The sequence below is a fragment of the Canis aureus genome, chromosome 1 (assembly GCF_053574225.1).
Source record: "Canis aureus isolate CA01 chromosome 1, VMU_Caureus_v.1.0, whole genome shotgun sequence".
NCBI classification, from domain to species: domain Eukaryota; kingdom Metazoa; phylum Chordata; class Mammalia; order Carnivora; family Canidae; genus Canis; species Canis aureus.
In genome coordinates this window covers 67,848,857-67,875,627 of record NC_135611.1, presented here as the reverse complement: position 1 = coordinate 67,875,627, position 26,771 = coordinate 67,848,857, and the positions used below count along the sequence as shown (strand labels likewise).

At 38.4% G+C, this 26,771-nt stretch overlaps 1 long non-coding RNA gene across 2 annotated transcripts in view; it reads right to left on the bottom strand.

Moving 5' to 3' along the window:
- Nucleotides 1-26,771, bottom strand: part of LOC144286766 (uncharacterized) — a 133,365-nt gene that overhangs the window by 28,630 nt on the left and 77,964 nt on the right. Inside the window, exons 3-5 of one of the 2 annotated variants that reach the window (XR_013354734.1) lie at nucleotides 23,487-23,616; nucleotides 23,195-23,281; nucleotides 9,010-9,131 (exon numbers count right to left, since the gene is read on the bottom strand). This is a non-coding gene — a long non-coding RNA (uncharacterized LOC144286766). The remainder of the gene's footprint in view (nucleotides 1-9,009; nucleotides 9,132-23,194; nucleotides 23,282-23,486; nucleotides 23,617-26,771) is intronic. The other variant, XR_013354761.1, reaches the window with a different exon arrangement.

Sequence of the window (26,771 nt, the reverse complement as noted above, 5' to 3'; positions counted from 1 at the left end):
AAGCCTTAACTTGATTAACAGGATGTTAATTGAAATGTTTTAATCTCTATTTTTTGCCAAAGCCCTGAAACCACCTAACCAAGTCAGGTGCAAGACTACCTCCCCAAAGTGAGATTTGCAGAAAATGCTGAGAGGAACTGGTTCTAGGGGTCTTCAATTCCTCACTCGTACTGAGTGTATAAAAGGACTGGAGAAACTTAGTGGCGGATTTTTAGAGAGTTGGTTTGCTGAGCTGTTCCCCAACCCAAGAGAAAGAAAATTGGGGATTCTTTTGTCTTCATATCAAAAACAGAGGGTGCCTTTAAAGAAACCATTTACAGAGTGATGCCTGTCTGAATATAAAGGTGAGCAAGGAACTCTCCCTCACAAGGAAACTGTAAATGTGAGATCCTCACAAAAAGAAGGAGAAAGAGGGGCGTCTGTGAGGAACCCCAAAAAGTGCTTCATAAGAAAAAGGTAGTTTGAAACCACGTCAAGTCCCAGGGAGTTCAGTGGCAGCTCATGGAAGCATTTGCCAAGTAAGATCTTCCCAGTTCATTTTTTGTCTTAGCTCCATCTGCTGGTGCCAAGGCCATATTAGTGGAGACAGGGCTTTCGACAGAGAAAAGAGGAGAGAGGGGGAATGGGTTCGAGCCAATATAGAGAGGGTGCGTGACCGTTCTAGATGTCCTCATCAGTCTAAAGAGAGTTTCTAAACTGAAAAATACTGAGTGTGAAGGGAAATTTTGTGGCAAACATGGGAAACTAGCTGATTTCATGGGTAGATGGGCACAGAAGAACAGACGCAGCACGTGTGGATGCTGTGACCGAGATCCCTCAACTGGCATCAGATTGCAAAGCAATGCTTCCTCAGCCCCAAAGTGAGTTTCAGTCAACTCTGAAAATGAAGTGAGGAAAATTTAATCATTTATATCAGACTCAATTTGGCAAAAAATGATTCTAACCTTTCAAGTACAACATGGAGACGGCCATCTAGAAATTAACACAGGGCAGCTACCTTGGTCCAGGAGTAGAGCGAGCCTCACTGCTTCCCTCCCCTCTCTGAAATCTTAATTTGGCTTGTTCTCTCTCCTGTCTCTCTTCCAATTATGTTTAGCCTGCTGCACTTGTACCCTCCCAGGCACCCCAGCCCCAAGTCACCTCTCTAGTGCTCAGCAATGTTTTGGTCTCGTGTTGCAAAACATAGCAGAATCCTTGGAAAATGGAGTGTTCACATTGCTTCCCACCCATTGTTGTGAGTTTCTCATACTTCTGACGTGATGATACACATCAGGAATTTATAAAGAGCAAAGCATAGTCTCAGCTTCAGTGAACTAGACTAGATGCAGAACTAGGAAACTAAAAGCATAATTATGAAGCAATGAGAAAAATTATAATAAATATATATACACACAAATTGCTATAGAAGCACAGAGGAAGGAGAAATTTGTTCTTCTTCTAGATTTGGGAAAACCTACACAGAGGGGAAAAATAGCTAAAGAATCAACAAAATATCATTTAAATCTCCATTTAACCACTCCGTTCTTTCTGTGCAACGTACGGCACCATTGCTGCAAACCATCAGCAGAACGTTTTGCCCTGTTTTGCCATGGAGGCTATTGGCCTTGCCAACACCTGAACCACACTCTGTCTTCTAAGCTGATGGGGAAGAAACTTAGGGTATTGTGTGATCCCAACTGTTCTCAATGGCTAGCTGCCCCTCTCATCCCACCACTAAATCCAAAATGCCCGAAATAATTCCTTTGAAATGACATCACTATCTTCCGAGGGTCACGGGTTATCTTATATTTGCCTCCTAATGTGTCAACATGGGCTCTTTGGGTGTTTCTACATGTGTGACTGGTAACAGTTGTGTGGTCAGCTGGCAAACTTGGCATAGTCTAGAGCCCAGGGGTGTGCTCTGTGCCTTGGTGCAGAGCCCACCACCAGCACTCTTAAACCACGGAGCCTCCACTTCACCAACAACATCACCATGTGAAGACTTAATGCCTAGCACATAGTATGCATTTAATAATGGAGAGTATTGTCTTTGTTACTTAGCTGTCTTACATGAAAGATCACTGGGAGCTGCTCACAACCAGGGAGAAGCAGGCAGAGGTAACCATATATATTTTTTTCACTCAAAATCCATTCTTTATTAGATTTCAATACAGAAAAAAACTTCATGGGAGGGTTTAGCCTTTTTGGCTAATTGGATGAAATAATCCACACGTGTTAGGGAGGATGATCTGCTTTACCCAATCTATTTAAATGGTAATCACCTTCAAAAATACGTCATGGAAACACCGAGAATACTATTATGACCAAATATCTGGGCACCGCATAGCCCAGTTCAGTCGACACAAAATAAACCATCATTGATAAATGAAACCAATGGAGAGATTTAGGATCACATCTGCACATACAAAGATACTTGACTTATGACAAAGGTAGCACTATACATCAGTGAGGAAAGAACATTTCAGCAATGGTGCTGGGACAATGAGTGTCCATGTGGAAGCAAAGTGAAAGTGGATGCCTACTTAGATCACACACACACACACAAACAATAACACAGACCTTAAATGGGAAAGGCATATCAGTATACTTTTAGGTTTTCATGACCTTGCAGTGGGAAAAACAGTCGAAAAGAAAAGAAAAAAAGAATTTAAGGCTGTGAAATAAAATTCTTAGAAGCAGCAGCACTCTCCCTGATTCTAAGTCTTTCCTAGAGTCAATGTTATGTTTGAAATATTCCAACTGAGAAGACACAGGTATTGAGAGATACGAGCTTCCTAATAAAACTATGAGACTTCTATTCAAAACTGAACTGTGGAGCAAATCTACGATGGCAACTCTACACAATCTTTGCATCATTATAGATGGAAATATTCTTTCAGTTGGACACGCACAGGAACCGATCAAAGGAAGTGTGGACAAGCAACATGATATGGTTCAGCATATACTTCTATCTACAATGTCATTCTTTGGTAATCTTTAGAAATCTATAGTTGGGAGATGCATAATCATTACTTACCTAGTGTCTCCCATTTTCCATTAAGGTTTACAAAGATAATTTATTAAGCAAAATTATGGTCATAGTTTTAAGTAAATTATTAAATTCAGAACTCATGTTTAAATGTAATGGTTCCAAGTAAAACCTCATGTATATTAGACCTAAATTGCTTATCATCTATAGGGTCCTACTTCAAATCAACTGAGTTAATTCTTATTTTCAAAATATTTTTGGCCGAAGAACACCTCAACGGCACCCTCCCGTTCATAAAACTCCATTCCAGGTCTGGACTCCATGCAGAGCAAGGACACAAAGCAAAATTCCTAAGCCTCTTCGAGCCAGAAGACCTTTGCTTTCCTTGAGGAAAGTGCTTCCTTTTTTCAGAGATACAGCCGTCGGCGGGTTCCAGGCAGTAACGAAAACCTTAAAATAAGGAAGGGCGGCCCCCTAGTGTTGGCCTGGAGGAACCAAATTCATATAAAACCAGAAAGCTCCAAAAATGTGGGGAAGAATGCAGCAGCAAACGTTAGAAAACAAGTCAAAATACCCAAGTCGCTTACCATCAGCGTCTTTAGACTCATCAAATTACTATTCTACTAACATCCTATAGGAAGATTTTTCCCATAGCCACACAGCACTCCCATCACTCAGGGTGGGCCTGGGGATCAGGAAGGGATACATAGGAAAGGCTGACCCTTTGCTTGAAGGAGCAAAAAGAGAACTGGCCACAGGGGAAGTAAAACACTTGCCTGGACACGGAGCCCGCACTGCCCTGAGGACGATGCACCCACGGAAGTGCCACCCCAGAGCCCAGAACCCAGGGTCCGGGAGGGAAAGCCCGAGACCCCTTCCGTCTGCCCTGGGGTGTGCTACAGAAGGTCACCTTCAGCAACCTCAAGGTCAGCAGGCCTGCAGAAGAGGGGGGACAGTCTGCCTCAGGCACCTGTCACTGGTGGCCAAGTGGAGTGAACTGAGAGGTCATAGGTGACCTGCCTCATGTGAAGCCGGGCCACCGGACCAGAGGAGCCCTTGGCGGATAGAAGGGCACCTGGTGGAAGGGGCACCTGGTGGCCAGGAGACCTTCTTGGTGAAGAGACATTGTGGGAGAAAAGATCCAGCCGGTGAGGAAGCCCTGCACTGCTCGGCCCACACATGGCTCTGCAAACTCCACACGTGCGCCCTCCACCCTGGGGCAGGGGCCACGGTGACACAGGGACTCAGGCGACCATGGGCACGAGGGCACGAGGACCGGGAAGAGGCTCAAAGTGGGGATGAGTTGGCCGGTTTGATTCAGGCGGCTGCACCTCGAAGGACAAGAGGAGTGCAGGTGGCACCAGGGACTGTGGCCCTGTCGCCATCACCGTTGCCGTCACTGTCACCGTCACCATCACCGTCACCATCACCATCATCGGCACCATCATCGGCACCATCAACACTGTCACCATCACCATCATAAGCACCATCATCGGCACCATCACCGTCACATCACTGTCACCATCACCATCACTGGCACTGTCACCACCACTGTAACCATCACCATCACCATCATCGGCACCATCATCATCACTGCCACCATTGCCATCACTGTCACCATTGCCATCACTGATACCGGCACCATCACCATCATTGGCACCATCATCGGCACCTTCATTGTCAGCATCACCATCATCAGCAAAATCATTGCCACCATCACCATCACCATCATCGGCACCATCATCGGCACTGTCACCATCATCACCATTATTGGCACCATCACCATCACCGGCACCATCCCTGTCACCATCACCATCACTGGCACCATCACTGTCACCATCACCAACCACAGTTACCATCACCATCATCAGCACCATCACCATCACCATCGCCATCATTGTCACCATTGCCATCACTGATACCAGCACCATCACCATCATTGGCCCATCATTGGCACCATCACTGTCACCTTCATCGTCACCATCATCAGCACCATCACCATTACTGGCACCATCACCATCACTGGCACCAGCGCTGGCACCATTACCATCACCATCACCATCATCGGCACCATCATCATCATCATTGGCACCATCATGGTCACCATCATGAATCAGCACCATCACTATCACCCTCATTGTCACCATCACCATCATCAGCACCATCACCGTCACTGTCACATCACATCATCATCATCATTACCGTCACCATCACTGCCACCATCACTATCATGGTCACCACCACCATCACATCACTGTCACCATCACCGTCACTGTCACCATCACCGCCATCAGCCGTCAGCCCAGCTGACGCCTTGGGGTGATGCCTATGGCCCCATCTCTTTCTTGCTTCGCCCTCATGTTTCCCTGAAAACTCAACCTCCTGCCCTGTGACACCTTCGTGGCCAGCACCACAAGCTCCCCATGCACCAGTTCAGCAGATAAATATTTCTGTTTGAGCCTCATCCAAGGCTCTCGGTTTTGTTCAAAGTGGATTTTCCTTCTGATTTCCTCTTACATCCTCTGACTTCGCCCCCGCGGTGGGGCCCGTCGCCTTTATCAAGAAAGCTATCCCTGTTGTGCGTCACACACACGGCTCCCCAGTAAACATCTGTTATCGAACTCGTACCTGTAAATTATTTAGGTCCGGCACACTGAATTATTTAAAAGAATGCTTTGAAAGAATTGTATTTATATTAACCAAAACACGACCGTCCTCTCTAAGATGATGTAGTGCTAAAAGATTTATCTTCTCCCTTTTATCTCTGTGACTTTCCACATTTGGAAGAGAGTAAAATACCCTTTCTTTACTCTGTGTGTTCAATGTTTTTATGGAAAGAATTCACTCAAACAGGTCTCCTCAAGTTTCTGCTGTCATTAAATGCCCCCGCAATCAAGGACTTTCAATTACAAGCAATATGTCTATCATAAAAATTTTCATTTATTTAGCAAGAAGGTGATCTTTAATAGGTGCAAACATAATTTCATTTTGTATGACTGATTTCCCTGCCTGCTGATGCTCATTCTAGCAGAGCATTAGCACTCTCTCGGAACTTCCATTTCTTTTAAAACCTGCATCAATTCCTTCCAGTGGCTAATTTCCTATGACACCAAAATGTCCTCTTTGAAATTCAGCTTTGAAAAGTGCACAGAATCCTAGGAAGGAGCTTATGCACACATTTTGCTTTTTTTACATATAACTGCTACACGCAAGCATTGCAGGCTCCTCAGAAACATTGGGAAGGTGATCTTTCCTTGCCAAATAATAATACAAAATAATATCCTCCTTACACACACACACACACACACACACACAAACATGAATGTGCATGAAAGTGAAGTGTAAATAGGGTGCTTTGGGGAGGCAGTGTGCAAGGAAGCATGAGAAGTGATGGCATTAACAGAACACATCTTGGAGATGGAGAATCAGCTTTATTAAAGATTCTGTGGAGTAAACGATTCATTTTATTTCATATTTGAAGCTATAATTTCATATTAAAATAAACATCTGATGAAGTAGAACTCAGCAATGCTTAAATTATTGAGATAAACCACCGGGCTTCAGAGAAATTTAGTATTTGCTGGCGTGCTTTCAGCTATTTTCCCAAGTCCTTTGGTTTACAGAGATCTTTTTTTTTTTTTTTTTTAAATTTGGATTATTTCTATGGAAAGGTTTGCAGTTAAATTCTCTGTTCAAAAAAAAAAAAATTCTCTGTTCCAATTTAGACCTCCTGGGAAAGATAATATGTAAAGCTGTTAAAAGAAATGTGTTTATCACATCCATGTGAAAACTGTATAGATAAAAAAAAGGTGCTAGATTGATGAGAGATGAGAGAGTGAGCCATTTGACAGAAGGTGAGTCCACATCTGCAGCCGTGTTGGGAAGCAGGAATAGTTAGGGGGAAAATTGGGGAACAACGGGGAGGACAATGCTTCTGGGTGGGAACGGAGCATTTCATGCTAGGACTGGAAGGCAGAGCAACAAAGGGAATGACGAAGGTGGGAATATCCCAAGGATAAATGGCTGACATCACAGTTTTGCACAAGTGTGACTTTAACAAATATTCTTGAAACAAGGAGACTGTTTTTCTTACTAGATGAGTATAGTTGACACACAATGTTACATTGACTTCAGGTGTGCAACACGGTGATTTGACAAGTGTATTCGTGACGCTGCGCTCACCACGAGTGTGGCCGCACCTGTCACCATACGAAGGCTGTCGGTGACTATATTCCTCATGTTGCACCTTTTATTTCCGTGACTGATTCATCCCATAACTGGAAGCCTGTACCTCCCACTCCCCTTCACCCATTTTCTCGCTCACCCACCACCCTCTCCGCTGGCAACAATCAGTGTGTTCTCTGTATTTATCTCTGATTCTGCTTTCTGCTTGTTTCTTTACTCATTTGGCTTTTTTAGATTCCACATGTGAGCGAAATTATACGCTATTTCTCTTTCTCCATCTGACTTATGGGTGGGAATGTTAATTGGTATAGCCGTTGTGGGAAACAGGCTGGGAATTCCTCAAAAAAATGGAAAATGCAATTACCATACAATCAATTCCACTACTAGGTATTTAACCAAAGAAACGAGGAGAATTTTAATACTTAAACTCAGAGTATACTCTGTCCTTAGTTCTACACGATGAAACCATTTCAGCAGTAAGTTAGATAGATATGTATTTTGTCATAAACCAGAAAGAGAAAAAAAAACAAAAATAGAGCTAATGTTACAGAATTGTATGCAATAAGTAGTAGAGAGTTCCCAACGCCTCATGAGTTAACTTTAGATATGTATTTTTTGAGATATTTTCCTTTGTACATCCAAATACTTCTAAATATATAAAATATGGATCTTTAGCAAAGTGAGATGACATTAAACATGGTTTTCAACTTGCTTGCTTCCCTTACTAATATGCACACCAATCAATTAATATCTACCTCACTGCTCAAAGACTAAGCATATTATTCATCTAGATACATAATCCCATGTTAGCCCCCTCAAAATATTGTAGCAAACGACATATCCAAGAGTGTCTGAATATGCTCATTTCTTTGCACACATTGATTCAGTTAATTCAGATAAAATTTGAAATCATGATTTTATTTAAATTTTATTTGAATTACACTCTATTTAGGATTAACTTAAGGAAAACAGATATCTGTACATATCGAGCTTTCCTATCCAGGAATATCCTATATATCACTATTTGTCACAACAGCAATTCTCAATATAAGTATTTGGGTTTTTTTTCCCTCAGTCCAATGAGAGCAATAGTTTCTCTAATATGTCAGTATGGTTGTATTCCTAGAGTAAACTTTGATTTTTAAATCATATTTTATAAGTGGGATTTGTTGTGTTTGTGTGCATGTGTACGTGAGTGCTTTGTGTGACAGGTTTTGCTGTCAGGATCATGCTGGTATCAATATGGTTATTTCCACTTTGTCCTGTTTTTATTTTTCTTTTTCTAGATCTTTTTAAATTTTATTTTTAAGTGATCTCCATTTCCAGGGTGGGGCTCAAATTCACAACCCCAAGATCAAGAGTTACCATTCCACCAAATGAACCACTAGCCCCTCTTTGTCCTGTTTTTAGAGCAAGTTTTTAAAAGCCTAGATATCTTATACAAGTTAGAAGAATTTGTTCATCAAATTATCAAATCCCAACATCTTCTTAGGTAGCCGTTTCTTGTATAATTGTTGATCTCTTCAGGCTTCCTACTTTTGCTAAGTAGACATTAGCAATTTATATTTTCTTAAAGACAAATCCAATTCAGTTTTTCACAATTACTTTGTCAATCACTTGTTTAAAATATTCTAATAGTCTTTTCTATATCTTTAATTAGAGCCCACTTCTTCATTATACTAACAACTGATATTTCAGATTCTTACTGTCTTAATTCCTACAACTTTTGAGACAGGCACCATATTTTTCTCACTTGTCAGTAAATAAATTGAGGAATAAATAAGTATATTACTTGTCCAATATCTTACAGGAAGTAGCCTCCTGAGGGTTCAAACTCAATGACTACTGGTCCTTACCTGCACAGTATAAAAACCTGGCATTTGTTAAGGCTCGTTTCATTCACATGTAACTCACTTTGTGAGAGTCAGAGGCTTTCCCCAAATCTCTGTAGCACAGCTTCCAGAAGCAGGTCTTCTCTCTGAAATAGAGGTCATCAAACAATTCGTTTGCATAGCTCTGTAGGAACTTTCTTATGAGATAGTGTTGACATATAACATTAGTTTCAGGTGTAAACATTGATTTTTGTGAGAAATTTTTAAATTGAAAATTAAGATTTTGCATTGTAAACTCAAGTCATTGCAAGAAGATAATTGTAGATATATAAATAAAGAACTTTAAAAATGAAATTGTTCTATCAATGTAAAATGTATCCAGTGGAATCTAAACACCATCATGATTTGACACTGCCACAATCCATTTTTTAAAGCTTTTATAAGTAAAAAATTTTACATTATTCCCTTTTTTGTTCTTTTGCTGTTTCACTAAACCCCATAAAACTTTATACCAAGGTGATATATATTTTTATGCTAGAGAGTCTTTTATTAGCCTTTAATATTTTTTACAAGAAAACTATGCTTATAAGTTTAATGTTTAATTTCCTTTGGCTATAAGTTTCTAAGTGTTTAATGTTTTTTTCTTTTGGACTTAATTGCAGAAATAGTTGCTCTCAATTGATTTAAATAACAAATTCACAAGTTTTTGACAATTATCAATCATAAAATGCAAATTTCAACTGAAAATGGATTTCTTAGAGAAATGGATGAGACTGAAGGTTTTCCGTTTTTTAAAATTTTTTATTAATTCATAAATTCAGTGATGTTATTATTACCCAAATGAGATAGGGCTCAACATTCATATAACCCCTTTTTCATTTTCATAGATAGAAGTACTGAGAAAGCTTATTCATATACATTAATAACTGGTCCTAGGAGGAGTTTTGTTTGATATATGAAGTTAATTCTTTGAACTCATTATTGGTTATATGACAAAAATTACTTAGTGATATTTCTTTAAATATTATTTTTAATGATTTATCAATGGACATTCTATTAGTTTCTCCTTAAATTTTGTTTAATTCAATAAAAAGTAATCCTCTGATTTGCAAGAGGATTTGTTACCCAATTATTAGGCATTCACTTTCTCAACACCAACAATAATATTGCTGACAACTCTTTGCTTGGCACCTTGATGGTTTTTACACATTGACACACTTCACTCTGAGGGTAGTGTATACCTTTTTTGTAAAAGAAAAGGGCTATGAAGACACCTGGGTAACTCAGTGGTTGACTGCCATTGGCTCAGAGTGTGATCCCGGGGTCATGGGATTGAGTCCCAAGTCAGGCTCCCCTCAGGGAACCTGCTTCTCCCTTGGCCTCTCTCTGGGTCTCTAGAAAAGAAAGATAAGAAAGATAAGAAAGATAAGGAAGGAAGGAAGGAAGGAAGGAAGGAAGGAAGGAAGGGGCTATTGTGAAAATAAAAAGGAGGAAAGCGTAATGTTCAGGCTCTCCCAAAATTTTATTTTTTTAAAGATTTTGTAATTTTTAAAAAAATAAACTCTACGCCCAATATGGGGCTCAAACTTACAACCCCAAGATGGAGAGTTCCATGCTCCGCAAACTGAGCCAGGTGCCCCCATCCTCTTGTATTTTTAAGTGCTAAATTTCCAGAGGGGAAAAACCATAATTGGCCCAGCTCAGGTGAGTTCTCTGGTCCTCGCTCAATGAAAGGCAGCCACTGGGAGAGGCCCATAAACCATTGGTGAGGCCACCAGGTATCAATCACTGTATGTCGGAGGCCAATCCTAGAAAAGGTAAAATTGTGAGTTGTCCAACACAAAAATTACCTGTAACAGGAATTAATGTGTCTTCTTCTTCTTCAAGCTTTCCAATTTTCTCCTCACTTGTCTTTTCGAAGAACCAGTTTTTAGTCTTCTTTATGCTTAATTCCTGCTTATTGCTTTCTCTGTCCTTCCCACCTACATTATTTTACCCAACTTTATCCAGCTCTTGCTTAGCTAAATGTTCAGCTCGCTCTCAACATTCTAAACAGATGCTTTTATTATTATGAATGTCTCCTCAAGTTCCACTTTGCCTGTATCTCTTAGGTTTCAATATATAGTAATGTCTATATATATCTTAATTTCTAAGTCTTCTGGAATTTCAGTTGATTTACCATATCAAAACCCATTTAATAAAGTGTTTTTACAGCTTCCTTTCAGCTGAAACCACTATCTTCCCTGGTTGTTCTGAACTTGTCTGTTGTCAAGTCTCCATAGACTACCCCATAACGGTCATTTGAATATTTCATAGCATGCTCTGTTCAAAATCCTGCAGTGCATTTTTCAATAAGTTGAGAATAAATTCTGAACTCCTTATCCTGGTTTAGATCACTCTTGACTTGGTTTAGCCCTATACCTCTCCTTCCCCATGCCCTGTGACCTCATCTGCACTCTCCTTAGCAGACCACCCTAGCCACCCTGTTGCTCCTGGAGCCGACAAGTTTGCTGTCATGTGAAGGACTTCACCTTTGTGCTTTGCTTTACCTGGGATATTTCTTCCCCAGATCTTCACCCGACGTGCTCAATCACTTCATTTCCATTTCTGGTGGAATATGACCTCTTTAGGGACAGCTTCAACACTCCCTGTTGTTTTTACTCAAAAGGGGGGTGGAGAAGAGATGAGGAAGGCCATATATAATCTTGGTTTATACATATAACATCTCTGGGAGCCAGGAAATGGGTAATCACTGAGGGAGGGAGACTTTATATGTCCCGTGGTACCTTCTGAATCACATACCATGTGACCAAATCATCCAGTTCAGACTATTTTAAAAGACTATGTAATGATATTAAGAAAGGGGGAAGATTAATAGAGGAGTAAAAAAAAACCATCTGTTGGCTCATAGAGTTTAGGTAGATTTATGTAAGTGATGGGAGAGAAGAAGGCATTCCAGGAGACTTAAATGGCATCCATAGAAGCATAGAAGGTAAGAGAAAAATAAGGAACATGCTACTGAATATTTTATGCAAATTTTTATCTTCAGGGCCTAGTTTACTAGAGACAAAAAAAATATACCTGTCTCGGTAGGGCAGTGGAAGCTTGTTAAGGAATAATGGAAAATAATATTGCCTAGGAAGAGCAGAAACAGATGGAGGATTTTAAAATTCAGGGGAGAAGTTTAGCTTTGTTCTGCTAGGAAAAAAACAAGCCATTGAAGGTTCTTCAACAAGGGAATGGTATGGCCAAATGAGTGTTTAAGGAGGATTTTTCTACATCCTTGTAATGAATGGATTAATAGAGCTAAAGCCTGGAGGCAAGGCAGCCAAGTAGGCGGTACTCACAGTTATTCTCAAAGGAGGCCCGAGCCTGATTAGGAAAGTGGCTTTGGGTTATAGGGGAAAATAATAAAGATAAGGGTTTTTTTTTTCCTTTATCAACAGAATCTGGAAAGTGTCTGTATTTGAGCAATAGAGAATTGATATCAAAGTTAATTCGATCAACAACCAAAGACTTTTTATATATAAGTCACCCCATTATTCATGTTTGTTTATGTAATTAATGTTTGCTCATCTAACGAACAAAATGCAAAGATGTACAAAACCTGATTCCTCTGTTCAAGTGATCATTTTAGTCATTATTTATATTTTACCAGTAATCTTCATTTATGAATATCTTAACAGAAATATTACTCATCTTATCCCACAAATATTTATTTGTACTATAATCCATCCCACTTTGTAGCCCAGGTAATAAAAGTACTACGAGTTTAGTTACCATGGCCAGGTCACAGCACTATAAAGTCAAAGGGCACAAAACTGGGAACTGGATTTTCAAATTCCACATTGGGCATACTTTCCCAATATTATGCTTTAGGGGGTGAGTTAGCTAGTAACGTTTTAAGCAATTACAATGTTCCAGCTCTGTGCATTATTTTATTTATTTATTTATTTATTTATTTATTTATTTATTTATTTAAAAGATTTTATTTTTTCACGAAAGACACACACACACAGAGAGGCAGAGACACAGGCAGAGGGAGAAGCAGGCTCCATGCAGGGAGCCCGACGTGCGACTCGATCCCAGGACTCCAGGATCACCCTGGTCCAAAGGCAGGCGCTAAACCGCTGAGCCACCCAGGGATCCCCCAGCATTATCTCATTTAATCCTGCTTAAGCATCACACAAATTGGGCATTATTGGCATTGTTTACCACTATGGAACAATGAAGGTTCAGAAAGTTAAGTGACTTGCACCAAGTCATCCAGCTTGTAAGCGGCACCACAAGGATTAGAGCACAGAGCTGGCTGACCCAAGGTCCTGAGCTCTGACAGCCACATTATTCAGCCATATCAGGAATGAGGGGTGACCAAGTGCCACAGAACAGAGTTACGAGCCCTTCCTGGGAATGTTGGGATCACGTGAAGGAATGAATGTTTGAATGGGCTTTTAAAGGATGAATTGATAGGTAATGGAGAAGGACACTGTGATAATGTGAGGCAGTGAGAAATATATCTTTAGTCTTCATCCCTGGTTCTTGACACAGAGCTTCTAAAAAAAAAACCCTTGGAATTTCCTGAATGCTAGGGTGAGAGCGGTATCTCGTTATTTATAATAAGCCATCCCCAGTGATATCTGTACTCATGTGAAGAAGGCCTCTTGGTGACTCCTGATGGACCCCTAAATAGCTTCAGAACAGGGGGCTGGTTTCCAGAGGAACCAAACCATATGATTAGAGGGTTGGAATCGTCAGCCCTACTCCCTGACCCTCCTCTTCAGAAAGATGAGGGACTGTAGGATGATTCAATCACCAAAGGCCAATGTTTTAATCAATAATACCTACGTAATGGAGTCTCCATAAAAACTCTAAGTGGAAGAGTTTGGAGAGCTTCCAGGTTAGTGCATGTATACACATGCCAGGACGGTGGTACACCCCAAACTCATGGAGACCCTACCCTGTGTGCCTCTTTATCTAGCTATTCATTTATATTCTTTAAAATATCCTTTATATTCCAGGAATATACAGCATTATATACTGGGATATCCATCTTCCTCCTTAATTGCACCTTACTGCTTTGGTTTTGGGAGTCTGAGAGTGACAGTGGAGGAGGAAGGGTAAACATCTTTTTACCTAACAACCAGCAGCTTGTGTCTTCTGCTGCTTTTCCTGCCAGTTGTGTGTGTACATCCTTCATAATAAACCGGTAATAGTGAGTAAAGTGTTTCCTTGAATTCTGTGACCATTATGACAACCTGAGGAGAGATTTGTGGGAACCTCTGATCTGTAGCCATGTTGGACAAAAGTGTGGTAACCTGGGGACCCATTACATATGCTTGCCGTCTGCAGTGGAGGGCACAGTCTTGTGGGGTCTGCGTGAACTCCAGGGAGTTAGCATTAGAATTGAATTAGATCATAAGGCACCCAGTTGAGTCCACAGAGAATGGGAGAACTGCTTGCTGTGGAAAACCCACACACTTAATTCAGGAGTCCTCTGGGCAGAAACAAATCATAGCTGTGACCAATAGATGATGATCCAGGTTAATCCCACTGGAAGCCCCTACTATTTGAAACCGAACTCAGGTCAAGATTTTGAATTAAATGGCTTGGCTAGTAGTTGTATTATTAACTCCAATAGGAATATCGGGGAGGAAGGACACTGGGCAGGAAAAAGCTTATAAATTTAATCCTGAATGTGTTACTGCTTTATATTGAATGCCTAAGTGCAATATCTAGCTAGTTAACTTTTGGAAAGTAGCCAGATAGTTGGAAGCTGAAAAAGATAAACTTTATAGTCTATAAAATAAGATCTACCCCATAGGTTTGTACAGGAGATTAAGTATAATTATGCAGGCAAAAACCCTTTGAAAGCAGAAAACAATTGTTATTTCAAGATTATTTCACACAGAAGGGAGAGTTGCAGTCCTGGGGGACGTGAGATCCCCAAGGTGTAGTATTCAATTGTGAGAACAGAGGAATGAATATTTGGAAAAGACGGCATTTAAAAGATAGGAAGAGAAGAAGAATTGGAGCACTGCAGAGCGGTGTAATATGCTTGCCCAGAAGTTGAGAAAGAGCCACTTTAAGAGGTGGAATGCAAAAGAAAAAAAAAAAAAAGGTGAAATGCGTTAAATAATTGAGTAGATTGAGGGGATCCCTGAGTGGCTAAGTGGTTTAGCGCCGCCTTCAGCCCAAGGTGTGATCTTGGAGTCCCGGGTTCGAGTCCCATGTAGGGCTCCCTGCATGGAGCCTGCTTCTCCCTCTGCCTGTGTCTCTGTCTCTCTCTGTCTCTGTCTCTCTCTCTCTCTGTGTGTCTCTCATGAATAAATAAATAAAATCTTAAAAAAAATTGAGTAGATCGAGAGTGAATAAACGCCAGTTAGAGTTGACAATGAATAGGTCTCCCAGTAGAATGGGGAGGAGAGAAAACAATTACATGAATTTAAGGTCACATGGATAGAGATGAAAGCGACATTGAAGATGTTTTTCACTAAAGGGAAAGAAGGAAAGAAGACAGCAGCCAGACAGGGACATGGGAATAAATATGTATGCTAAGCAGCGTGTGAGATTCTGGACTGGAAAAGAATATCTGTAAGAATAATATCCCCCATGAAACAGAAAGAGCTAGGTCAAGGACACAGAGCCAGGCTGGCTTTATAATAGAATCATCTCTTTCTCTAAAACTGAAGCAAATCACAAACTGACAAGCTGGGTGGTGGGGGTGGAGGAGGGAAGTGCCTTGAATCTCTGAATGTTTTCAAATAAGTCGGAAGAATAATCATTTGTTGAGGAATAGGATGAAACCTGAGGAAAAGGAGAATATGGAATTAGAATGATGGGAGGAAAGATAAAACACCCATGGCAGCTTCTCTTCTGAATATTTTGTTAGAGAACCAGTAAGGGATAAATTTAAAAGGAAGAGCAGTGTTATGGGCTTGGTTAAAATTAGCCTGAAATTGCGGTGAACCAGATCTGAGCAATTCCTGGTTTTCTCTGGATGGAGTTGTGCAGCCAGGGATAAGAATCAGATTACATAGAGCAGAACCCTGGTAAAGCAGAAAATCAAAAGTGTTCAACCCATTTTTTTCCCTTGCAAACAATACATGGAAGTTTGAGTCCAGGTTTCTACACTTAAGCTTCATTATGAGAAAGATCAACCAGTTTGAGGATCACTCTTGGACCAAGTCCCATTATTTTAATATTATTGCAGTGGGAAAATGATTTCCAAGATTTCTAAACAATGATCTTATAAGTGAAATTTTAAAAGTCTTATTCCCAAGGCAATAACTCCCTATGCTCAAGAAGATCTTTGAAGAATATGTTTAATAACTACTTGAAGAAATTAATTATGATATTTTCATATTGGCAGTTCCATGGATGGAACCTTCAAAAAAGTATTATAGGGAAGCCCACTTGTGACTATATTTCAAGTTAAAGTAAGTCAATAGAGGGATTTCTAGTACGAAATTTTAAGGAAAGATTATGATCACGAAGATTCTGAACTATTTACTGCAGCTTTGTCTTTAAAACTATGTATAGGGATCCCTGGGTGGTGCAGCGGTTTAGCGCCTGCCTTTGGCCCAGGGCGCGATCCTGGAGACCCGGGATCAAATCCCACATCGGGCTCCCGGTGCATGGAGCCTGCTTCTCCCTCTGCCTGTGTCTCTGCCTCTCTCTCTCTCTCTGTGACTATCATGAATAAATAAATAAAATCTTTAAAAAAAATAAATAAAATAAAATAAAACTATGTATAATTTATATAAAATGTTAGGCAAAGAGAAAGGTAATAAATTTAAATTTATATTTACAATTTTCTTAGAATAAAAACTTGTCCAATACACACACATACACACACACACGCACCTTGAGCCTGTAAAACCAAATGGATGATCACTGACATTCTAAAATCCTTCCCAAAGTGGAAACATGTCTTGTTTGTAGCAAAAAATAATTTTGGTAGGATAAAAAAAGAAAAGAAGCAAAGAAATGAGAAGAGGAAGAAGAATTTAAAAAGGAAAATAAAAGAAAAACCACATATTAAAAATTACAATCTAAAAACCTTATAACACTTGCCAAATACAAGTGTTGGTGATGGCATTTCTCTCATCTCTAACTATATTTTTTTTTATCAATTTTAATTTGCTAGAGAGTAGTTTGTGAATGTTCTCACATTTCCCTACACTATACCTATGTGCCCATTAGAGCCAGAAGGAAAAATGCTTAGAGTATAACAAATTATCTTTCAGAGATAGGTTTTGGCAATTTACTACCTGCTAGTAAAAACCAGTGAATTTATACAGCCCAAATATTAACCGTGAAATTCTTTAAATCAGACATAGTTCTAAAGTTTGAAGCCTTGTAAAACATCAGCTAAGAATATTATCCTACTTCAGTTGTCATACTTATTTTATTTTACCTACAAATAGAGAAACATTTCCTAAAGTAAAACAAACAAACAAACAAACCCTAAAAAACAGAAGAAACAAGCCATGACATTGGATTTTAAAAAGTCACAGAATGTAACGGGAGTTTTCTGTACAAAATATTATGAGTCCAATATTTCTTTTTAATCTCAGCAAAATCAAATATTCTAATTTAATAGCTTCCAGATAGCTAGCTTATTAGCAAATGATATAAAAGTAAAAAGCTCCAGGCGTACCCACAAGCCTTCTCAAATGATACTTTACTTTTAGAAGGCTATTAACTCTGACCCAGATGTAGTTTTCCATCCAAATAAATGAATCACCTCCTACCATTTTCGGCTTTAAAAAAAAATAAGAATAAATTAAATCTGCACCCAGAAACGACAATGAAGCTTGTTTTTATTATAACAAGCCTACTCCTTGATTATGAAGTCTGATAGCCTTTAAGCTGTTGATATATGTTTTTAATCACATCAGCATTAAATTTTAAATAGGAAATTTCTTTGTTTCATTTTATTTTTACATCTTTTCATGCATATAAGTTTTAGGGGATTGGCTGTCGGTATTTAATAACTTTACACTCGTGGTTAAATAGTCGTGATTTACTAAGACTACAAAATGCACACACACACTTGCAAAAGCCACAGCTAAAGGAAAGCATGTTTATAAATACAAAATTCTTGCCTTAAGTATGTTTGCTTTTTCTTACTCTTTCTTTCCCTCTTCCTTTTTTTTCTTTTTCTTCTTCTATATGGACAATTTGCATTTCTCCTGGCCTAACACATGCTCTTCTCCATATTCGCGTTACTAGATTGTTTCTCCCCGACATAGAACTTGGTTGTTAAATGGCAAAATTCCACTTGCATGTCTATCAGCGAAAGTAAAGAAGGGTGAGCAGAAGAAAGAGGACCTCAGAAGATGTTGTTGTTGGGCCCCCATGTATGCAGCAATTACTCACTGTGTCCAGATCTTCAAGTTATACATTTATACCCTGCTTTATTTCAAAGACCACTTCAAATAGGGATTATATTTATTTTTTGTTTAGAGAGCAAGAGAGAGTATGCACACACGAGTGGAAGTGGGGGGGGTGCAGAGGGAGACAGAGAGAGAGACTCTCAAGCAGAGTCCGTGCTGAGTGTGGAGCCCCACGTGGGTCTCCATCCCATGACCCTGAAACCATGACCCGAGCCAAATTCAAGACTCAGAGGCTTAACTGACTGGGCCCCCCAGGGCCCCCCAGGGATTATACTTTGAATGCTGGTTCCCTGTGTATATCCAAATTTTCAAATTTATAACTAAGTTTAGTTTGTTCACATTTTTCATCCAATTCATTTTTTGTTTTCATGGTGAAAACTTGTTATTTGATTGAAATATATTAGGAGTCCTAAAAGAAATTCATATTGTCCAGTGAGTTTGCAAATTGAGATAATTCTCATTTTTACCTCTCATAGTCTTCCTTTCATCAAAGGGAGGTCAAGTATGTGTTGAGCTACACATTCCTTTTGTCCAGCTACTTAACGTGACTTTCATACTACATCCATCCCCAAGCAAAGGCACCCAGAGGCAAGGAGCATTAGCACCTGTCACCCTTCTTTCAAATACCAGGGACCCTGGCCTCATCATGAGGACTCTGCTGTCTTGTCCATTTCCTTCAGTTACTCATGAGTGAATACTTAGTACTTTGACATTGTAGTGCCAGCTGGTTTCCTCTCCAAGCTTCATTTGTTCTTAAGTGCTCTTCCACGTAAGCTAGGGCTATACTACCTGTGCCACTCTCAGAATGGCGAATGGGCCAGATGGGCCAGAGCAGCAACATCAATGGGGAAACGTGAATTTTACTCTTTCCCTTATATGTTCAATTGAAGATAAGGAAGTGGGGAGTGGAGGTGGTTATTTTTGTTGAAGTGTAAAAATATTTATGTTCTTTTAATTTATAGCCTAAAAGAAATAATATATACAAGGAAAGAATTATGAAAAAATTGAAAGATGACTGCTCAAATGCTAAAATTTTTTGTTCTTCTTAAAAACACTTAAATGCATTAGAAAAATATATAAATCCATGAAAGTTTAATTTTTTCTTCATATTATATCTTTCTAAGAAACACAACAAATAATTTACTTCCTGAACTTAATTTCCAATCAATACATCCTATTATTTTATAAGCTGTGTTCTGGGTGAAATATTAAAAATATTTGTGGATTAAAATCTACAAAGTTTGATAGTCACAGACTCCAGAATAATAAAAGTCAAATGAGTTTTTCTATGTCATGTTCACCAAAAATTTGATTAACTAATGTTTCGCTAATAATAGAATTTATTATAGACACAAACACACACACACACTCTTAAGGTATTCATTTTAATAAACCACTGAAAGCAAAATTGATAATATATAAAAATTATTAAAATAATATAAATACTAATGATAATCACTTAAATAGGCAAAGGATCTGAACTGATGTTTTTCCTAGAAAATATACAAATATCGAATAAGCCCCTGAAAATTCATTCAACATCATCAGGGGATGCACATCAAAGCCACAATGAGATACCCTTTACCTCCACTAGGATGGCCACAACCAAAAAGACAGATAATATCAACTATTGACAAGGTGGCATAGAAATCAGAACTTCCACCCAGGAGCCACTGCTCTTCCTCTTCCCCTAAGCAGCCTGAGGTGACCCCTGAAAATGGTTCACTATTTACTTGGCCCAGAAAACCCTACAAAATCATGCAAATCAAGAGGTTTAAATCTTCATGTTCACTTGAAGAACACACATGAAACTGCCCGGGCCATCAAGGGTATGCCTATCCAAAAAGCCACCAAGTATCTGAAAGATGTCACTTTGCAGAAACAGTGTGTGCCATTCGGTGGAGTTTGTAGGTGTGCCCGGGCCAAACAGTGGGGCTGGACACAGCATCGGTGGCCCAAGGAGAGTGCTGAATTTTTACTACACGTGCTTAAAAATAAAGAGAATAATGCTGAATGTAAGGGTTTAGGTATAGATTCTCTGGTCATTGAGCACATCCAGGTGAACAAACCCCCCAAGATGTGACGTAGAACTTCCAGGGCTCACGATTGGATTAACCCATACTTGAACTCTCCCTGCCACACTGAGATGATCCTTACTGAAAAAGAGCAGATTGTCCTTAAACCAGAAGAGGCAGTTGCACAGAAGAAAAAGATATCCCAGAAGAAACTGAAGAAACAAAAACTTATGGCCCAAAGTAAATTCTGCACAGAATAAATCAAATAAAAATTAAAAAAATGTTGGTTGTCTTTTATTATTAAACATATTTCAAGTATCCTCACAAAAAGAAAGAAGGAAGGAAGGAAGGAAGGAAGGAAGGAAGGAAGGAAGGAAGGAAGGAAGGAAAGAAAGAAAGAAAGAAAGAAAGAAAGAAAGAAAGAAAGAAAGAAAGAAGAAACAAAGAAGTCAGAAATCCCATACACCATTAGTAGGAATGTAAAATGGCACAACCTCTTTGGAAAACAGCCTGGCAAATCTTCAAATGAGTATTCATATCAGGGAAATGGTTTTTCTCTGTCACTATGCTTCTGCCACCAGTAGGTTGGCTCAGTGCTAAATATGTGAGAACTTTATTTATTTTTTTTAAATTTTTTTTGTGAGAACTTTAATTTGAAAAAAAATTAAATAATTTTTAAAGATAGCAATACAGCACTGATAATACAACATAGATGACCTTGAATACAGTACGCTAAGAGAAAGAAACCAGTCACAAAGGGGTTGGTTTTGATCGTCTGTCATTCTGAAATGTCCAGAATAGACAAATTTTTAAAGATGGAATGGAAATTAGTGGCTGCCCAAAGTTGGGACAGTAGGAGGGGAACTGGGAAGAAATGGGGAGTGACTGTAAATGGGTTTGGGATTTCTTTTGGGGGTTGATGAAAATATTCTAAAATTGATTATGGCAATGGTTACATAACTCTGAATATATAAAAAACATTGAACTATACATTTTAAGTGGGTGAATTGTATGGTATGTGAATTATATCTCAATAAAGCTATTGCATATATATACATATATATTAGAATAATCACCGCTGAAAATAACACATCACTTTTAATATTTTCCAAAGGGACCTAGTACATTGTCTCACCACCTAGGTAACACTTTCACCCCAGCACTATTACCACCAATGCAGTGAACAATCCCTCTCCTTCTAAAAGAAAACCAAAAGCTGACTTTTAAAACAACTAAACCCAGTCTTAAGGTTGTTTTCTTGCTCTCCTTAATAAATATGAATTTTGGAAAATGCTTTAACCGGGTTTCCCTTGTTCCAATAAAATCTGATAGGCAAGTTAGGCTTTAACCCAGAGAGTATTTGCAGTAGCAGAAATCCAGAAATGATGGTGATATTTCTGCCCTCTGATTGTAAGTGTGCCTTCCAACCAGTGCTACCCAGCTCAGATGCAGCATTGTGGGGTATGGAGTAAGACCAGATGCAAGCACTTACTTAATGAACATATATTTAAAAATGTAAAATTTTAAAATCAATTGCTGCAAAATTCCTCCAGCCTATTTCCTGAGATTTATGTCTGTTTATTACTATTAAGGTTAATTTTTTATCTGAAATATTTAATATATGGTTCTTGCCTTTCTTGTACACTATATGCAATATATTATGATAGGTGTCAACTCATAAAGGACTCGATTAAATATATATTGTTTTACATTAAAGCTATGAGTTAAGTAAGACAACTTAAAAGAAAAAATTTAAATGCTCACCTTGAAGAGTGTCAACCTCATTGAATTATTTTGAATTCACTCATCCACATAAGCTTAAACATAGTATCTGTCCTTTAGTAGCATACGATTTATTTACCAATGATATTTTATGCAAGTCAGACTTTGAAACAGCTTAAGAAGAATTTGGCAAAAAAATAAAAAAATCCAATTCCTTATCATTGTGATCTAAGCAACTAAAACTCGTTTTAAGTCATATTTTTGAGATGTGAAATAGCAGAGATCTGAAGTATAATGCGAGAATTGAAAGAATATTTAAATTCTTGAAGAAAGTTACAAGTATCTATAGAAATTTTAGTACATATTAACAAGGAACTATAGTTTTCAGATGTCTGTGAATTTATTTAAATAACAATCTTTCTCCCTAAGAAATAATATAGCCTTTTTATTTTTATGCATTATGTACAATGAAAGAAAGAAGCACTGTGTGGTGATGTGGTTGAAAGGTTATTATTACTCCAATGATAGAAACAAAAGTATATTATCACTTGGATGATGTCAATGAAAGGGTATCATTACTTTTTCTGAGGAGAACATTCTGGTAAGTAAACACACAAGTGGAGTATTTATTACATTTCATTCCACGTGTGTCTCCAAGGAAATCAGAAAGAAATGCAATTAGTTTGTGATACTGGGGGAAAAAAATCTTTGGTTTCACTTGTTCGACAAAAAATCTCTGAATTGGTTATACTTTCATCAAATTTCTTTTCATGTCACAACATTCTATTTTGCTATCCACCCTTTAGTTTTCACACATATCTCAAGGTTAACTTGCTACAGAGAATGAAAATAAAAATCCCAATTCTGAAAGAAAGTACTTAAAACTTCCAATATTAACCCTATCCGGAGTTATATATATTAAACAGACTCGTGTAGATTGCATCCTTATAAACCTCTGAAAACAAGCATGTTTTCCTAAGAAATGTCATTGTGATATCCAAATAAGTGATTTTTCCCAAAATGTTAGATCATTGTAAACTAAAATTAAGCAAATTTGTTATTTAAATTACTTACTAGCTTCTTAGAAACCAATGCTCATTGTTCTCTGCATCAGTCCAAGTGAATGGTCAGGCTTAGAGACATTTAAATACCACCACGATGCTATAAGACACAACAGATCGCACTTGAAGGCATATAACTCAAAATTGAAGAATTATTTTTACATATAAAAGTTAGCAGCTGAATCTTAATATACGTCCACACTAATGTTTTTCCCACCAAACTTCTGCTCTCCAAATCTACAAAGTACCAACCATAGAAAAATTAGATCGGAAACTCCACACTCCAAAGAAGATGCGTGTCTTACCTTTATCACCAGTCTGGTAGTCTCTCCATGGACAAAGCTTTCATCATGAACATCAAGGAAGATCCAGCTGGGCATGCTGGCTAATTGGTATTTTCCAGTTGCTTATTGTTCTCGTTAAATAGAGAAACGTCTATGTAAAAATAATGGTCAGAAAAATATACATACTTCAATTTGCAGTCATAGATGTTATTCAATTAGCCTATTGGTGGGTGGATCAATTCAGAATAATCACCTTTTTATTTCTTTTATTCCTTTTTTGGAGGTTTGTTCTTTTGAGCTCCCTCTCCTACACACATAACTGATAATTTACTTCTTCTCTTTCTTTCCTTCTTCACAGAAATCTGTCCTTGATATTTTGATTTATCTTTGATGGCGTGTAGTTCCACTTATTTACAGTTCTCCAGGATAAAGATGATGACTGCTGCCTGTTTTTATTTTAGAATAAGTCTACCCTCAGCTTTCTTCACAAATGGACCATCATTCACTGTAATTATGGCAAGAATGAATTCCCAGATTTCCCAACTGATTCTTTATCTACTTAGCAAATAAGTGTGTGTAACAGGTGCTAAATTTTTGAGGATTATATGGCATTTACTACAGTAAGCACTGCACATGCCTTAGGCTCATTTAATCTTTCCAACTACTCTATAAGGTACACACTATTGCTATTCTTATTTTTACATATAAGGAAACTGAGATCTAGAGATTAAGTAAATTTAACCTGTTCTCACAGTTGCTGTAAGGCAGGGCTGGGACTTAAAATAAAGCTCTTATGCAACTGCTTCTAAAACCACCATATCGCTACCATTTATCAGTCTTTCAAGGCCTCACGAAGCTAAAAAATCATGTCATGCCTGTAGAATATGGACTTTAAAGTAAATTATGATATCTTTTATTACCTAGGGTTGTAAAGCATGAGGAGAAGAAAATCATGTCTGTTGAACGTGACTTAAGTTAGCATTGGACCAAAGGGCCTGAACTAAACAATTCTGTAGTCAAATTAAAATGCAAATAAACAGCACTATTCTGGGCTTCCATTGGCTGCTATCACACGTCCTTAAAGTACATCATGTCTACACATTACTAAGTGTTGGAGATTGTGGTGTGGGCACCAAGTCAAATTTTCTCTCTCTCTTCAATTGCTAACCAATTCAGAAAGAGAAGCAGGGATCAAAGAGATGGATATTAAACTACCAGCATTGTTGTTAACATTGCTGGATTGGAGGAGTCATTTTAAACCTACGACTCTATGGGCTCCCTGGTTCTCCCACCTAAGTGCCGACTTTGAGACACTCCTCCAAAGGGTGGTGTAAGTCTACGGTACAGACCACCCGACCCAAATAGCTGCAAGCACAATGCTTCAAACGCTTGGTGTGTTATGAAGATAGAACTCATGGGTAAGTGACTTTAACACCCAGCAGCATGGAGCAATGGTGTTCCACGCTCGCCATTCACCACCAGGTCGCTCTTCTTGCCAAAGGAAAGATAGAATAAGAAGTAGAGAGAGTTACTCAAGATAATGTGCATTATTTTTGTATGTCCTTGAAATTCTTGCAATGCATATTGAGTACAAAATGGCAAAGACTATTTTAACAAATTCAAGTATAATTTTCAGACCATGTTCTTTTATAATAATGTGATATATATTACATTAGTCTCTGAACAACTTCTTGCTTTATTGCACCACATGGTAATCTGTACTTGATTGTATTTTCCTGGCCGCAATCTATAATCAGCCATTTCTCCAAGGACCTTTGGTTCCCTCCAGAAGTCAGTGGTTTTCAGAAACCAAAATCTATGCTCTAAGTATCTGCTAGTGGGATACCACTACTTGCATGCTACTACTTTATTATTTAAGAAGAAATGCACAAATAAAGGAACTTAGTACCCACCTTCAAATATTAGAAAAGGATTTTAAAATATATTTTAAAAAACAAGTATTTTAAGAAGTTACATGCATCTAGAGATGAAGATATTCTTAAGACCCAGAATTATAAAACAAAAAAAATTTTATGCTAAGGAATACCAAAAGCAAAACCAATAGTCAAATATGGCTAGAAGAGATACTTGTAATTCAAATGGTAAAAGATAGTATGTGTAATATCCAAATACACTTATATTCTGAAAAGAAAATGACAAACAACCAATGGAAATATGTATGAAGGTTTAAATGGAAATTAATAGTGAGCAAATCCAGTCAAGCAGCAAACATGAAAAATGCTCAAATTTCATAGTCATCATATGAATTCAAATGTCCAGGCACATTTTACTTTTCTCACTGGAAAACATTTTTAAATGGACATCTTGGGACATCTGGGTGGCTCAGTGGTTGAGCATCTGCCTTCGGCTCAGGGCATGACCCCGGGGTCCTGGGATCGAGTCCCACATCAGGTTCCCCACAGGGAGCCTGCTTCTCCCTCTGCCTGGGTCTCTGCCTCTCATGAATAAATAAATAAAATCTTAAAAAAATAAATGGATATCTTGCTGATAACTTGTGTCACCAAGGGAGAAAGAATGCTCACACATTTAGTAGAAAAAATGAGTTATCATATCCATTTTAGAAATCAATCCAGCAGTATCTATCAAAATAAAAATTATCTATAGTCTTTGAGCCAAATTTCAAAGTCCTGCACTCCTAGCTATGGAAAGAAAGGTGCCAATTCTTAAAATATACATATATGGATATGGGTATGGTTGTTGTTTCACTGGCTATTGTGGTGGGGAAAAATAAACGTATTATGGAGAAAAAGATAAATTGAAAACTCATCAACAGAGGAATGCATATCATGGAATACTATGCAGTCATGAAAAACAATGAATTAGAAACAGCAGAAGAGTTTCTGTAAGGTAATGTTAACTGAGATAATCCAGATGCTAAAATGCATGTAGCCTCAGATTCTACTTTAATAAAACCAAAAAGATCAGATAATTCCTCTCTCAATATGCTTATGGATACATACATTTATATAACCATGGCTTAAAAAAGCATTCTAAAGAAAAGAAAAAAAAAAGTCACAGGCTGCCTGTTTTCTTCTAGGAGTTTTATGGCTTCAGGTCTCATTTTGAAGCTTTAATCCATTTTGAGTGTATTTTTGCGCAGGGTGTAAGAAAGAGGGCCAGTTTCATTCTTTAGCATAGAGGCACCCGGTTCTCCCAACAATCTTTTTCTCATCATATATTCTTGCCTCCTTTGCCATTCATCGACCATAAACACCTGGATTTATTTCTGGATTTTATTCTGTTCTATTGATGTGTGCATCTGTGTATTTGTGCCAGGATCACACT